The sequence below is a fragment of the Aquarana catesbeiana genome, linkage group LG11, assembly GCF_042186555.1.
Source record: "Aquarana catesbeiana isolate 2022-GZ linkage group LG11, ASM4218655v1, whole genome shotgun sequence".
Lineage (NCBI taxonomy): Eukaryota > Metazoa > Chordata > Amphibia > Anura > Ranidae > Aquarana > Aquarana catesbeiana.
This window is the reverse complement of record NC_133334.1, coordinates 53468915-53485646: the sequence shown is the minus strand read 5'-3', so window position 1 is coordinate 53485646 and position 16732 is coordinate 53468915. Positions and strand designations below refer to the sequence as shown.

The 16732-nt window shown below is 41.3% G+C and overlaps 1 protein-coding gene across 10 annotated transcripts in view; it reads left to right on the top strand.

Moving 5' to 3' along the window:
• The window catches only part of CELF1 (CUGBP Elav-like family member 1), a 63501-nt gene that overhangs the window by 7717 nt on the left and 39052 nt on the right, over window positions 1–16732 (top strand). For 9 of the 10 annotated variants that reach the window (XM_073604412.1, XM_073604414.1, XM_073604409.1 and 6 more), the window contains exon 2: window positions 323–388. The exons of the other annotated variant lie outside the window; for it this stretch is intronic. The gene's annotated coding sequence lies outside the window, so the exon portion shown is untranslated. The remainder of the gene's footprint in view (window positions 1–322; window positions 389–16732) is intronic. 10 annotated transcript variants of the gene reach the window in all.

Here is a 16732-nt window from a genome sequence, read left to right as displayed (position 1 = left end):
CAGGGACTTACTGAAAATACAGTAGTTTTTCAACAAATGCTGTGTGCTCAACTAAATATGCTAGGCTACATAAAACAGGACATTTTATTGTCATAAATGCTCCAGATGAGTGGTGACTTTGTCCTTAGCTCAACTTGCATGATCTGTGTTACTTAAATCTACATACATTACCATGAATATAAATGGCTCACAATTAAGTCTGGTAGGAGAGAAACTAGGTCTGATCAGTATGAAATGTCCTTCGAATGGAAACGTTTGTGCTTTGTTTTTCAAGAGATTTCTTTTTTTTTTTTTTTTACAAATGTCTTTGTGCATTCCACAGGCACAAATCTTAATATCAGGGTCTCCAGCGCTCCGGGCCACTCTTGAGAATTCAGAGAACATTGATGTAAGTTTTGGTAACATTTGTAATATTTTTGTTAGTGCAGTGTCATGTTTGTGATTATTTTTTTTTCCCCTTGTTGTAACGAATGTGTCCAAATTCCAGTATTCGGTAATCTTACTTCATAGTTGTTACATGTGCTTACAGGAATGTCAGAAACGTGTGTTTCTTTCTTGGTGTCTGTTTCCTCCAGGCAATTTATAATGTTTCTGTACAGGGTTGTGTTAATGTGGCACCTTGTTGGATTGTTTTGCTCAGCTGCTGTCTTTAACAAGTTTGGCCTGCCTGTCCATAAACATAAGGCATCTCTACTGCAGTTTTGCAGATGTTTTGAACATGCTTATGTTCTTAGGCAAATCAGGGATCCTAACTAATATGCCACAAATTACTAAAGAATTAAGTGATTGCAAAGGCTTTTTTTTTTTTTTTTTTTTAATAAACATGGTATACGTACCTCCTTTGTGCAGTTGGTTTTGTACAAAGCAGCCTGGATCCTCCTCTTCTCAGGTCCCTCTTTGCTGCTCCTAGCCCCCCCCCCCCTTTGAGTGCCCCTCAGCCAGCACCCAAGACGAGTCAGAGCTTTGTGTATCCATTCAGACACGGAGCCCAGACCCTTCTCCTCTGATTGACTGACTTTGACAGCCACGTGAGCCAATGGCGCCACTGCTCTGTCTTGGCCAGGCATGTCCTGGATGGCTGAGGGGATCGTAGACATCGCTGGAGAGAGAGAAGGGGCTCAGGTAGGTAATTAGGGGGGTGCTGGGGGGGCTGCCACACACAAGTTTTTTTTATCTTAATGCATAAAATGCGTTAGGATAGAAAACCTTCTGCCTGTACAACTCTCTTAAAGTGTCTTAAAGGGTTATTCTCACTTGGGGATTTGAAATTGCTGCCAAAATTGCTGCGACTCCAAATGCGGTAAAACGTGCATACCTGTGTTTGGATGCCATGGTTCCTAAAGGCGCCCCAAACACAATGTGTTTTGCTGTGATTGTCGCTCAGCAAAATATGCCTTTAGAAATCGTGTGACATTCATCGCTCCAAACAGGGGCAGGTGCTTCTTTTGGGTGACAAACTTGCCTAGGGCACCCCATTAAAGTGAATGGGCTGCCTAAGGCTGGGTTCACATTTGTGCGAATTGGATGTGGTTTTCACCGCATCCAATTTGCATGACATGCGAGTGTGACCGCTCTCAATGGAGCCGGTTCATACATATCCGGGCGGCCGTAGTGCGAATTCTAAAAGGGTCTTGGGATTTTCGGTCCAGTTCAAGTGCAAATTCAGGCAAAAATTCAGACCTTAAACGCACCAGACCACAAGCTGTGAACCTGGCCTTATGCTCGATGCGCAGAAACGTGTATAAATTGCGCTTAAGAAATCATGAGCGGGAGAGCTTATTCCCGCTATACAAGATCTGAACAGGGCTAAAGGGATTAGGATGTATTTTGAGCAGGTGTGTGTTTTTGAGGATTTTTTTTTTTTTTTTCACTTTAAAACTTTAAGGTAATTTTTTTATATTCACTTTACCTGCATACTGCTGTTTATTTTCTTAATCCTATTGCATCTCCTATAAAGGATAAGTTCATCTTTGGGGAAAAATAAATACACATATTTTTGCAGAAAAAAATGTGCATTTATTTTTTCCCCAAGCAGCCTGTAAAGCACCTGTGATCAGTGGAGCCTGGGTGTGATATGTCAGGCTCTCTTGCACACACTTCCTCCAGCTTTCTTGCCTATATCTCTGTACAGGATTTCTGTTTGAAAGCTGGAGGAAGTTCCAGTGAACTGTGAGGGCGCTCATCAGGTGCTGGAGCATGTTACACCTCAAATATGGGTGTAACATGCTCCCAAAAAAGAGACAGTCTGCGTCTAGGGCCAATCACTCGCAGGTGATCAATAAATGAGCGATTATATGCGAGCGGCCATGGTTAGTTGCGGAGGCCGGCTTCTTCCTATTGCTTCCAATGAGGCTGCTTCCCGTAGCTAATTGCCAGGAACCTCCACTAGGATTCTTGCATGTAATCAGTGTTGGGTCCATTCACAAGTGTCAGTGTGGTCTTAGGCCGCATTCACCTTAGTCTAATTTGGTCCAGCAGTAGATTTGTGCATCAGGAGTTTGCAGCTAGAAGGTAGTTCCAGACATCTGTGGTCAGCCTGTACAAAGCATTAACAAGCAGGCAGGGGGCTTAGCTGTTTACTTGCTGTGTTTGAGCAATGAGGAGATAGAGAGCCTCTGCTCTTATGCACATTGCTTGTTGGTTAACTATCTAATTTAGGGATGTGGGTCAGTGCAGCTTTTGTTCTGTGATAACTAGCACTTTTTAAAGAATCTCATGCACATTGCTGGATCGAGATGGGGATGGGGGGGGGGGGGGGTGCTTGCAAAAGGTTTTTTTACCATTTAATGCATAAGTAAAAAAATCTTCTGCCTTTAGAACCACTTTGAATGATACCAATTAAATAATACATACAGCACGGCAGCATGCAAAAAGCAGGTTGTGATAATATTGCGTATAGAATTTTAGAAAATGATTATTGCTGCAGCAATGCAGTGTAAAGGGGAAGTAAGGGGAGACGAGATGCAGCTGTGCACAGCGCTGATCTCTTCCCCCTTCACACAGGGAAGTTGGAAACGTTTTTTTACCTTAATGCAAACAATGCATGAAGGTAAACTTTTTTAGGTTTAGTAACACTTTAAGTGGGTGTGACTTTGGAAGGGTGGGTTAAAGTAAAACTAAAAAAATCAAGGGTGGGGCAGGATGGATAAAAATCATTTTTTGTTTTTGTGTTTTGTTTTTTTTGTTTTTTTTTTTTTAAATTGGATTTTTTTAATTTAAATCCGGATTTATTTTTATTAAATTTTATTTTAATAAAATGCTTTTGGAGTAAAAATCTATCTAAAGATGGTTTTCCATTTAAGATGCATTGATAATTTAGTTTATTCAGCATGAAATGGAGCTTAGTTGTATAGCACGAGCCTGTATATTCTGCAAGTTTTACATTTTTGGTAAACTCAATGAATCCAAGCTCTGCAAGCTAAGATAACATGCACTGGCAATGTTCTAGTTTTAATTAAATAAAAGAATTTGAGTAGTTCTCCAACTATGTGTGATTAACGTATTAACCTAAAATCAGTTCTGATATCGTGGTTTTACTACACTGACAGCTTATTATTCTAAATAGTGAACCTTCATTTTGTTTGCTAATATTAAAGATTCTAACTACCAGCAAGAATAAGTCCTTACATTTAAAGTACGCCTGTGATTTGAGATCCATCATGGCAGCGCCTGTTGGCGGGCATACACTCACCTGCTGCCACCACATCCCTCACCTTGTTTTGTCACTGCCGCATCACAAGCCGTCCCATTACAGTGCATGGGACTGTCAGGGAGTCAACAGCGGGTAAGAAGAGGAGCCCTTGTGGGACAGAAATTACAGTTGCTCTTTAAAAATTATGATTTAAATTGAGCCTTTTTTTACTAGTGATTTATATCAAATCCACCCTGGGCTAGGGATTAATCCAGGTATAGTCTTTAGCTACATATCTAATTTTTAAATGCTGGCTGTGGAAAACAAAGCATTAAAGCTGATCTCTAGCTTTACTTTCATTTTAAATGGTTTGTTTGGGCCAAAATGGTTCAAACTATATCCCTATTAATAGGTGCGCCTCCTGGGCATGCTGTATAAAACTGTATGTAGTCTTGGCTAGATACAGTACTATGTTCTGGGTATGAGGTTAGACCTTTCTGTCTCGCACTCGGAACAAATTAGTGTCGAGCTGAGCGGTGCTCAGCCATTCATAGGCAGCTTTGTATTCTATTAGTGAATACAAAGCTTCCCCTGATTGGCTGAGTCAGAAAGGCGGGCTGATGTCATGAATTCCAACCCCTTTTCTAGAATACAAAGCTGCCTATGCAGTATGACCCCATTTTATTCCAGGTGTGAGGCAGCAGTCAGCTATGACTAAGCAACAATGATGTTGTGAAACGCGTCAGCTGTTTGTCCTGCCTCTGTTGTCACATGAACGTTGACTATTCATTACAATAAAGGCTTTTATCGGAGTGCGGCTGTCCAGAATCTATTTTTTCAATATTGCACGTGCTGAGCCTGCTCCTGGCTTCCACTTTGAGGAGGGCGTTTTCTTCAGTACACCACCTGCAGTGGTTCACCCTTTCACCAGCCCTTTGGTCACCATTGTATCCTGTACCAGTACTGCTGAATCTTGTGAATAGAGAGATGGTCGATGTTGCAGGCATCTGGATTGATTTGTGTTACAAGATTTTTCCCAGAAAGCACAGAAGCATGGTTTTTGTGGTGTTTTTTTTTTTTTTTTTTTTGGATGATAGGGTTAGAAAGCTGGAGGATATTGCCTATAGCAATCTGTCCAATCCTTCTATTTATTTTAACCAAGGAAGAAAAATGACAGTGGTGGGTGTTTCCAGTTTTGTGGATATGAGACTTCAGGCCCAAAATTTTACATCAATGTTTTGTGTTAAACTGTGGATCATATTGTATATCATTGCATTGGATTAGTGGGTTGTTTCACTTAGGGGCAGCTGCAGGCTGGTGCCATATGGATTATAGATGTTGGTTTATGCTTAGTTGACCTTTTATACACGGTTCATGCTATACTGTTTTTACTTTTCCTATTTTTGGTGTTTTTATCCTGGATACATATATTACCATCGGCGTTGTGTCACTTGTTACTTCGCCACATACAGTGAGGTGGATTGAATCTCAGTTGTCCCACCAACACCTGAAGTCTTAGCCCTGGTTCACACCGGTGCGGCTTTGAAATCATGCTACTTCAGCGAGCTTTCAAAGCCACACATCCGTGTGATTTGCACTGCCGATTTAATTGCGGCTTGCGACTTCATTTAACAGAAGTCTATGCAAGTCGCAATGAAATCAGTAAAAAGTAGTGCACAAATCTTTCTCATAATCACTGTGACATGAGTTGTGGCACCGGTGTGTACGGGGGGGCTTACTTTAGATACACGCTTCTGATGCATGTTTTTTCCTTTTATTTTTGTCGTGCTACATTCTAAGATGTATGTACATCAAAGCTGTGTACTGTCTCTATTATATAGAAGTGCAGTGACTAGAGTTATTAACACTATTGTTTGTTTTTCCTTTTTGGAACTCTGTATTACTTTTTTTTTTTTTTCCTTTTCTTTGCACTGAAAATATTTCAGTAAAAAGAATATGCAAAATAAAAGGGGCAGCTGCACTTTTTTGGGAATTGCATTTATATGATTCCGTAAGGCCCCAGACATTTAGTTCAGAATTCATTTAAACTGTGGATCAGTTCAACAATGGATTCTTGCTGTTGGTGGACAGCAGATTAAGCTGAAAATCTTGCAAGTGGTTCTGCCTTGCATGCCCATTCCCTGTGTTTTTTTGTACTCGATAATAGTGATAGCAAGCTGCTATTGGCTGTAAAGGTAGATTATTTGGACACTGACCCCCCCCCCCCTTTTTTTTTTTTTTTATCCAGTTATCAAAGCGGAACTAAAATGGGAAGTTAAGCTTTATGTCCTCAACCCAATCCCTACCCCCGGGCTTCTAATTTTGGAACATTATTTATTTTTTTATTTATTTTAGGGTGGGAGGTGATGAGCAAGTGCCTAGTTTTGTCAGACACCCTCTCCCATTTCCGCTGGTATTGCCTAGGTGATTCCACTGGGAGCTCAGTGCATGGCTGTCAATGTCAACAGGTATACAGGTTTGGCCATACATGGAGCAAATTTCTTTTCTGCACCCTCGGGTTGCAGTAAAAAAAAAATTGCTTGATTTCCCCTATCAATACAAACAGTGTTGATGCAGGAATCCCCACTGGGAGAAGATATTGATTATTGCTGGTGGCTATAGTAGCCACTAGCGATAAACACAGGTAATACCCGGCTTGCTGGTTGTACCCAACTTGATCGACTAATCAACTTGGCACATTCAGCCTGCCCATACACTGTTTGAATTTTGGCTGGTTCCCCCACTGACAGCTGAATTGTTAAAAAAACAAACAAAAAAACCTGGCAATTATCCGTTAAGGAGCTGGGCCACCGCATCCTTAACAAACTGATGACTTATACAGCTGTCAACGGGGTTCCCCTGTTGACAGCTGAAGTGTAAACCAATGTTTCCCAACTCCAGTCCTCAAGTACCCCAACAGGTCATGTTTTCAGGATTTCCCTCAGATGATTACCAAGGCAGTGAAACTGATCAAATCACCTGTGCAAAATAATGGGAAGTCTGAAAACATAACCTGTTGGGGGTACGTGAGGACTGGAGTTGAGAAGCATTTGTGTAAATGAAGTCCCGGCAACTGGAGATGTAAAAAAAAAAAAGCAGCCAGGCAATGTTTATCAACATTGCTCAGCCATCCAAACATAAGAGCCGGTTCACACGGGGGCGACTTGTCAGGCGACCTAGCCGCCTGACAAGTCGCCTCCCGTTCTGTACAATGGAACCGTTCTAATCGGAGCGACGCAAGTCGCTCCGACTTAGAAGAAAGGTTCCTGTACTACTTTGGGGGCGACTTGCATAGACTTCTATACAGAAGTCGTCTTGCAAGTCGCCCCGGCAGTCGTGTGCAGGTCTCCTCGGTGAGGCGACCTGCAAGTCGTGCCGCTTCTAGTGTGAACCGGCACTAAAGATAAAAAGAAACATGGTTTATTTTTGTATTTTTCTGTTCATCTACAGATCAAAGGGATGAAGTTAGTTTGCAACCTGTCAAGTAAAAAAATAAATAAATGTTGTTTTATGTTAAATGCTTCTTTGTGTAATCCTTTATTAACCCTTAATTTACTCTAATCAGCCTTAATTAACTGCTTATTCTTATTCTCCATTTAATTTTTATATTCCTACTGTTTTTATTTTCACTTCAATTTTGTAAACTATGAATTGAAAAAAAAAAATGTTTGCTTTATTCATCAGTATTTTTACATCTTTTAACATGTAGCAGTAGAAGGGGCGGGGAGGAGATTGGCTCTCGCTGACTATGACAGGTGGCGCGGGGGGGGGGGGGGACGACACTCAGAACACAAAACGGGATGCCAGTGGCACGTAAACTAATCACGGTATTGTAGATCAGCAGCCATGATTATGTGGTCAACACACACGGGGACACGGGAACAGGCGGGATCAGCCAGGTATTTTACAGCATAGAGTGGGACAAATGACACTGCAGCAGCACTGTGCTATTTATCATGCTTTAAAGGAACAGGATTTGTTCCAACCACCAAATTTTGTTACAACCGCTTTAAGAGCAGTGATTTCCTGCCTTATCTTTAGACGCACAGGTTTTCTATAAATCCAATCTGTAGTGATTATAGAAAGAATAGAGAAGAGCTAGTATCATGCATTGAATAGAGTGGGATAGAGCTTATAACCTCTGTCAGTGTATAGTTTCTATCTGTGACGTACAGCAGGTTTCCCTGCACTGTATCCCTTCTCTTCCAACCTGATAGCCCTTCAAAATTCAACAAGGTTTCAACCCCTCCCCCCGCTTCCCAAAATTAAAAAAAAAACTATTAAGGCTTTTTATACTTTCATGATTCTTCTTGGTAAATAGCCAGGTTTGATTATAGCAAAGTGATTGTTACAGCAATGTTTCTTACAAAAAGATAGATGAGAACCAGATATTGCAACCTGAGGATTTTCTTTACTTGGTCACAAAGACCGGAAGTAATCAGAACCTGGGTTTTTATGTTATCTACATCCTCATTTGGAGCATACTCCTATTTTTTTCATGCCAGTAGGTAGTCACTATGGTAATTCTGGCAGCTATATGTAAAAACTAATTCCTATGGTTGCTCTACTGGATTAAATGGTGTCAGTTATTATTAGCTGAAGAAAAGGTAGGCCTGGGGCTGCCCCAAGCTTGCCCCTAGCAAGAACTGGGGGATTTGTTTGGGCTATCTCTAAACTATTATTAGCTTAAGTTTGGAAAACCCTGGCTTTGTTGCCAAATGTTCCAGCGAGTGGACCAAATGTAGAAATCGCCTAAAGAGCATAAATAATAAAACATTGCTTTTGTTAATTTTAAAGCAAGGCTGTACAGATGAATTTGGCACTTGGACATAAAGTCAGACAAGTTTAAAGGGGTAGTTCATCATCTTTACCAAAAAAACCCCACCTGTGCAAGTAGGGAGAGTCTGTAGATGTAAACAAACTGTGCAGCTTTAACTACAGTTGGATAAATGCCATTGCTTTAGGTGTAGGCCAGTTACATACCTCCTGAAGCCTGGCTCAGAAACACCCAGAAATGGCATCATCCCAACCTGTCTTCTTGCTAGGACGCTGCAAAGACACTTTTAGCCATTACTGAGCCGTCAACAGAGAAGAGTGCATGCAAGGGGGAAGCTGGGGGGTTGAATCGGCTGGGAGTGTTTTGGAAATATCCTAGCAACAAGGCAGGTTTGGCTGATGCTATCTCTGGGAGTTTTTCACCCAGGCTTCAGTAAGTACATAAATGGCCTACACCCATAGCAAGTACATTATGTAACTTTGGTCAAAGCAGTGTACTTTGTTTTTAATCTACAAGCACCCCTTGCCTGCATAGGCGGTTTCTTGTTAAATGTGAACAGACCCTTTAACAGTCCAAAGGGACCCCGAGGAATCCCATTCACGGAGAAATATGTAGGTTGCAGTCCCTGAGCACGTACAATATCTTCCTCCATCTCTCTTCCAAAAGCAATATGGTGTTTCATGGAATTGCCATTGCACAGAGTATGTTTTCTGTTTTCAGCTACAAAGATGCAGGGTAACTTGCAGTGAGATGAGGAGGACAGCAAGAAGTGATCACAGAGAAGTAATACTTAACAGGAAGCAAGGTTTACTTTTGTAATGAGCAAATATGCTTCATGTATATAGATCATATAAGCTATACTGTAGAAACAAGGGTTGTAAAACCAAGCGTGGTCATAAAATTATCTAATTTAAACTTTTTTTGTTTGACTTAGAGTGGGTATATTTTGGAACATCTGGCAGGTTTATATTGCGCTTCAGCGAAATCATCAAGTCTGTAATACATACCCCTTATGCGATCACTTGTAGAAACCAATGATCTTTGCAGAAAACAAAGCTCTCCTGTTACACTGGGGAAGATCATATGATGATAACAGAGAGATCGTATGACAGTTACATGACTGAGAAAATGAAAACTCTTCGACTACACATGCATGGACTCTAGCCATAGGTTAGATTGAAAGACGTTGTATGCCATTGTAATGAATGCACTGGAAACAAGACATTTGTGTGACTGGAAGGTACATCTGATGGATGACATTTTAATGACATGGGTGGGCAGAGCCTGAAACCGTTTCTGAGAGACTGGGAGGAGAAAAGATTGACATTACTATCTAGTGGTAAAAAGATTGTCTATCTGGTGAAGTAACATTTTATCACTACTCTTTATACTAATAGCGGGACTCTTCATGGAAGTTGGCCAGAATTCTCTAAAGTGGTTTCTGACTCACAGCAAAGGCCATGTTTTATGTAAAGTGCTCGATTTTCATTCCAAAAGTGTGAACAAGACGTAATGATGGATTGCTGTTGATGAAGGCTGTTATTACAAAGAAAAGCACTTGTATCAGACCTTGGAAGTTGCTAAATGAAAGAATAAGCCAATTTGCTTTTATCGGCTGGCAAATTCTGTGTTTACTTTTCCTTTCTTGGCAGTGGAATCTCTGGCCACAGAGAACCTAGGCATCTGGGGTTTTTTCCAGCAAAGATAAACTTCTCTGTTGACATCCATATCACCATAAACCTGAAAAGTAAGAAACCTTTTTACCCAACACTTTCAAGGATAAGTGCACCTTTAAATGTGCTATCCAGATTCCACCCCCAGCCTTCCTCCTCATCAGGCTTTTTAAATATAATTATGTGTAGCCTGAGGATAGTGCTTTAGAGCTCTGCTGCTTCCAGTGCAGCTTTGCAATTCGGCGGTTTCTCTGGAAGATACAATAGAGAATAATAGCAGTCTATGTCTCCAGTTCAGTATCTACTCTATTGTACTGTATGTCCCAGTGTACGCTGTGTGATGCAAAGGAACAGATCCCCGCAGCACAGTCTTAAAGTGGTTGTAAACTTCAATCTTTTACTTGTACCTATAGGTAAGCCTATAATAAGGCTTACCTATAGGTATTGTAAATCTCTCCTAAATGTGCGCTGTTTAGGAGATATTAACTATATATGCAGCCCATGACGTCATCAGTGCATGCCCGGCCGTTCCTTCAGAATCCTGTGCCGTAAGCAGTGGCTCCCCTGCCAGTGGGGTTGGAAGCGGCCGTCAGCGATCAAATCGCATCGCTGGAAGGCTTCGTTTTCAGGTAAGGTTCACATAATGTGCTAGTATGCGATGCATTCTAGCACGTTATGTCTTTTACCTTGCAGGTTAAAAAAAAAAAAAAAAAAAAAAAGCATCCATCTGTTTACAACTGCTTTAATTTCAGCTAAAGTACACTATCAAATTCGACTAAAAAAAAAGTATAACTAAAGGCTGCGATAAGTAAAAACATTTCTGTTTAAAAAGAATTATATACTGCGTGTGTTGGCATATAACATGCACTTTTTCACCCTGAAAATCGGCTGCAGATAGTGTGTGCATGTTATACGCCGATACTGAAATTTGGGCTGCCTAGGAGGGAACGGGCGGGGGCGGGACGAGCGCCGTCAGATTACATACAGCAAGAATCTCCTGTCTACTCAGCGGCCTCTGTAATAGGAAGTCATGTCTCCTGGGCCGGCATTGGACCAGTGTCCTGTCTCTCATAGAAGCTGGTCCAGGAGGCGGGACTTTGTATTAAAGAGGCCGCCGAGTAAACGGAAGGTTCTCGCTGTATGTAATCTGATGGCACTCGTCCAGCCCCCTCCCTGTCCCATCCGAGGCAGCAGTAATCTGAGGTGAGGCTGCAGATGGGCATTGATGAAGCTGCAATGATGGGCAACTGTGAGGCTGCAGATGGCATTGATGAGGCTGCATTGATGGGCACTGACCCTTATTTTGCTTCAAAGTTCTTTTATTTAAAATTTAAGTTTTTTTTTTCTTCCTGAAACTCCTCCTAAAATGAAGGTGCATGATATATGCCGATAAATATGTATATATATATATGTGTGTGTGTATATGTGTGTGTATGTGTATATGTGTGTGTGTGTGTATATGTATATGTATATATATATATATATATATATATATATATATATATATATATATATATATATATATATATATATGTATATATATATATATATATTATATTTAGTAGTTTTGGATAGAGTGGAGAGGGATTAGAAAGACCTGTCAGTTTTTTATTACTGTCTGTGCCCCTGAGATTCACCCTCTCTATTTATCCTGTTTACCATTATCAGTGAAAGTAAAAGAAAATACCACATTTTGGGTTGTCCCCAGAACCGTATTAGAGAGGAAATATTCCAATGGGGACACTAGTTCTGGTGACCTGGGGGTCCCCAAGAGATTCCTTTAATTTGCAGGGATTTCCTCTCACTTCCTGTTTAGGGCAGGAAGTGAAGGTATATCTCCCCCATTGGATGGACACAGATGGCAAAATAAACCCTTACTCTAGCCAAAATATAAAAAAAAAAAAAGTTTTCCCTAAAGTTCTACTTTTTCTTACTACAAAAAATACTTCCCTGACCACTTCCCTTTAATTAAAGACAGTCTCACAGCAGGACTCACCCTTGCCACACTCTAGAGCTGCACTCAAAAGCCTCGGCCACCACTCTCCAATGTTATATGAAGCTTAGCATCATTTAACCTACTTTTGTGAACGCGGAACAGTCATTGAGGCTCCCTGGGATTACAGGAGACTCATTTAGAGCAGTGTTTCCCAACCTTTTTACAGTCAAAGCACCCTTTAAGATAATCGACCATCTCAAGGCACCCTTCAAAATGATGGATAGTCTCAAGGCACCCCATTCTAAAATGTAAAAAACTATTCTAATAGTTTTACATAATGCAGCAACATCCACACATAGGACAACCAACATTTAGAGGTGATTTATTCTTCCAAAGCAAATACACTTTTGCACACTGGTACTAACTAGTATGCCAACGTATCTCTTCTCCCTCAATTTCTCTCCATCAGTCAGCTAATGTCACCTCAGTGCTGATGGAGAGGGCACAGGAGGGTCAAACAAGGATGCTGTGGAGGCAACAGACATCCTTTTATAAACTGATGATGTCATTGGTTGTTAGGATGCCAGTGTCTAGAAAGTTGTAATGGTGCATAATGAAAACACGTGGCTTTGTGTGACTAAACGGCAGGCTTGATCCACCTGCTGGCATGTTTACAATTTTTGATCAATTTTTAGGCATTGCTAAGGTACTTGTGAATAAACCGGAAGGCACCCTGGTTGAAAGGCTGATTTAGAGAATATCATTGATGTAAGTAGCAATATCTGTTTATTTGAGAAGTATACATTTCCTCAACAGAAAAGAGGAAGGTTACCTAGGCATGTCACATGACCGAACCAAAGACAGCCTTAAAAAATGGTATGTACCCCAAACAGTAACGCAAAAAGGAATGTGTTGGGGGGGTGCTCTAGTGGTGTTGCTGCCCAACCTGGAATTGGGCTTTAAAATATGAAAGCTGATCTGAATACAGTGCAGAATAAAAACATATTAAGCAAATGTGATTTCTCTGGCTCCACATGGTTTGACCAACTACCTGGTAACAGTTTTGCCAACAGGCTTTATTGGCTTTGCAAATGTCAATAAACTAACCAGACAAAATGATTTATCTGCTAAATGTGCAATTCTAGTTGTTCAGACTGTTAATGTTTGTTTCCTAATGATGCAATGTAAACAATCTATTTTTATGTACTTTCTTTGAATGATGCAACAGATTAGTCCGATAATCCTGAGTATCAATTTCAGGTATAGGTACCTTAGTGACACCGACTTTTGTGTATGACAGGGTACTCTGGATTATGAGGAAAAAATTGGGGAAATGACTGCGCTAAACCCAAGTGTGACCAAAAAAAAGCTGCTAACACTAAAACAAAGTCTAAACCAGATGTGAAAAACCAAAGTGTAGCACTAAATATAACAATATGACAGCAATAAACTGAAACAATATGTGAAAACATATAAACAAGTTTTTATAAACATGTAAAGTGAAAGTCCAATTTTCACACATGTGAACAAGATAAACCAGTGAATGTGAAAAAGAAATGTGAAAAATAAAATCTCCTTATTACCTGGATGTAGTCAGAGCCATTAGCGTCTACAGCTTCAATCAGATGCATGGATTCCCTATTTAACCTGTCCCCAGACCTCTCAAGGAAAACCCTGCTGCCAAGTCCACCGTCACGAGATAAGAATTCTGATTGCTAGAGCTTACACTCTTGAGGACTAATCATCTTCTTCACTTTTACACGCCCCTACCACCCGATTGGAGGTAGTTTACAGGGAATTTTGGCAACAGGCCTCTGTAGCCCAGCTGTTTAAGGCCGGTCTCTGGTCCTCTGTTTTTCAAAGTTCTACCAGTTGGATGTCCAATCTTTTGCTGATGCAGCTTTCAGCCACAAGGTTCTTGAAGTGGCACTCTGAAGTTAGGTGTTTTTGACCCTCATTGTTGAGCCTATTGGCACAGTTGTGTTTGCCTAGTTGTTGTCCACCCTTCTAATTCATTGCTTGGGGGCATCCCAGGGCCTATGAATATTTTACATGTGTACTGTATTGTACGATTAAGATGGAAGAAAATTTTAACTTGCCTGTAAATTCCATATCTAGGCATACAGTACAAGGTGCAGGCCACTGTCCCATCCATGATTCATGTAGCAAGGTAGGGTTTTATGGAGATGCCCATTGGGGGTGTCTGGTCATCTGAAGATACAAGCCTATAACCCAGTGTCCTGTACTGTATTCCAAGATATGGATTGTAGGTATGCAGGTAAGTCTAAGTTCCTCTTATCTAATTTTGAAAAGAGTAAGGCAAGGGTTTATCCCGCTGTCCGTGTTTATGATTCACCCTCTTTATTTGTCCTTGTGACCATTTGGGAAAATTAAAATTTTTGAGTTCTCACTGCAGCAGGAATAGACGGGAAGTCCTTCAGTGGAGACACTAGTTGCTGTAACAGCCTGAGAGGATTTTCCTTACTTTAGAGAGTTGCTCCCTTTTGTCAAGTAGGAAGTGAAGAAAAGTTCCACAAATGTAGCACAGATAGCAGAAAATATATTGTATGCATTCATGTTTAATTGTTACTAAAATCCACGTTCTATGTCTGCCCAAGATTTCTTTTTATTGTATATAGCTGGCTCAGAGGATTGAAAAAGGAGTTCCCTGAGATTCCTGCACATTTCTTTCTGGTAGTCCTGAAAGTAAATACCCACAGGGCAGGCAGTTGGGTTCTCTCCTGCACCTTAGTACTGAGCACACATTCTGATGGGGGCTAGATCGTACAAGGAGGTTTATCGCTACTCTAATAAATATTTCAGGACTTTTATCAGTAAAGTCATGTAAAATAAAGGCAGGATAGAAAATTACGGTATTTTGAAAAACTGCTTTTTTTTTTCTTTCCATTTTTATATATTTTGTGTTAGACTGGGAATCTTAACCCTCCACCCCTTGCTTATTTAACACGTGGATTTTACTGGTGTTGTAATGATCCTTGTGGTGGCAACAGGCCAGAGCTGCTTTCTACCTCCAGGACATAACTGTTACCCGGACAATCTGGTACAACTGGTTATATCCCAAGTAACGGTGATCAATGCAAATAGATCTGTGGAAACAGTTTTTTCAAAAATAGATTTTTTTTTTTTGTCACTGACGTAACACCCAGTCAGAAGCCGTTTGCTCTTTGTTATGTGGATTTCATCAGCCATTTCCTCACTATAGTTCTGCTTTGCATTATATCAGTTTGTTGGCCAGCTCTGCAGATCAGAGCCTCTATATTCTGCTATATTAGCCTTTGCTATGGCAAGGTTTACTATCCGGTTATAACAGGGCTCGACAAATTCCAGGTGCCAGGTCACCATGGTGACTAGAAATTGCATCCTAGCGCCTGGAATTTTGTCAACCCGTTCACTGTTGCAAGGATGCACAATTTGTAACGCCTGACGCCCAGGTTATGCAGTTCCAGGTGCCGGACAAGTGGTCATTTTCTATGGGCCGCAGCAGTGCTCACTTGTCGGGAAGAAGCATTCAGACGGTGCCGCTGATTCCTTCCACACGTGGGTAAAGTGCCCCCCTCCCGCTATGTATTCCAGGCTCCACTTGCCCGTCTGCAGGCCTGGGACCAACATTGCAGGCACCGCAGGGTAGAAAGAAGGGAGGAGAGCAGATGCACATTCGCTCTCCTTCTCCTCATCCTAACCTGGAAGCCTCATGTATGACGTCACTTCCAGGTCCCCATTGACAGTTTCCCTATGTAGCATGGCCGGGAGAGAATGTAATGCAGTTCGAACTGCACTGAATACCATTCAGTGGAGCACAGTGGAGACATGCAGAGTCTTTTAGACCCCGCATGACTCATTAAAGAGAACCTGTCACCAAAACATCACATAGGGAACTTTTAAGTGAGACAATCCACTGATCCAATGCAATAAATTAAAAAGGTGTGGCGCTTACACACTGAACATAGATTCAATGTGACATAAATTACAATGAATAAATCAAAACGGAAAAAAAATGGCTCATCTGCAATACTATGATACTGTTTCACGCTTTTCTAATAACTTTAGATTAATGTTTAGTAACTGGGAAATTCAGCTGCTTAAGCTTAGATTCCCTCATTGCATACTTGGTTAGGCAGCTCACTGGAGAGTAGAAGAGGCTGTATATGCGGAAAAAGGAGAGGGGAGCAGGGCCACTCTAAGTGTAGCAGTGGGACAATGCATTTTATTTCAGTACACTCACATGGAGGTGAAGAGTATAGGCACATCAAGGGCTAAAAAGTAAAGCTGGGTACAGATAACGGTGACTGCAGCAGAGGAGTGCGGTGTCATCACTCAGCAGCGCTGGATGGAGGGAGGCGCAGGAGGATGCTGTCACAATGTCATCTGGAGCGTCGGAGGCTGTGTCGGTGCACGCGTTGGGAGCATGCGTGCTCCTTCATCAGGCAGAAGCTGCCGCGAGTGATAACACCGAGCTCCTTTGCTGTAGTCACTGATCTCTGTACCAGCTTGGCTTTTTAACCCTTTGTGTGCCTATACTCTCCACCTCCATGTGAGTGTACTACTTTTTTGTAAAACTGATTATCCCACTGCTACACTTAGAGTGGCGCTGCTCCTTTCTCCTTCTCTTTCCATATTTTATGGAGTTGAGTTTTAGGAGCTTTGGCAAAAAAAGGCAAAAGCTCCTAAATTCAAGTTTAGAAGCTGTAGTGTGC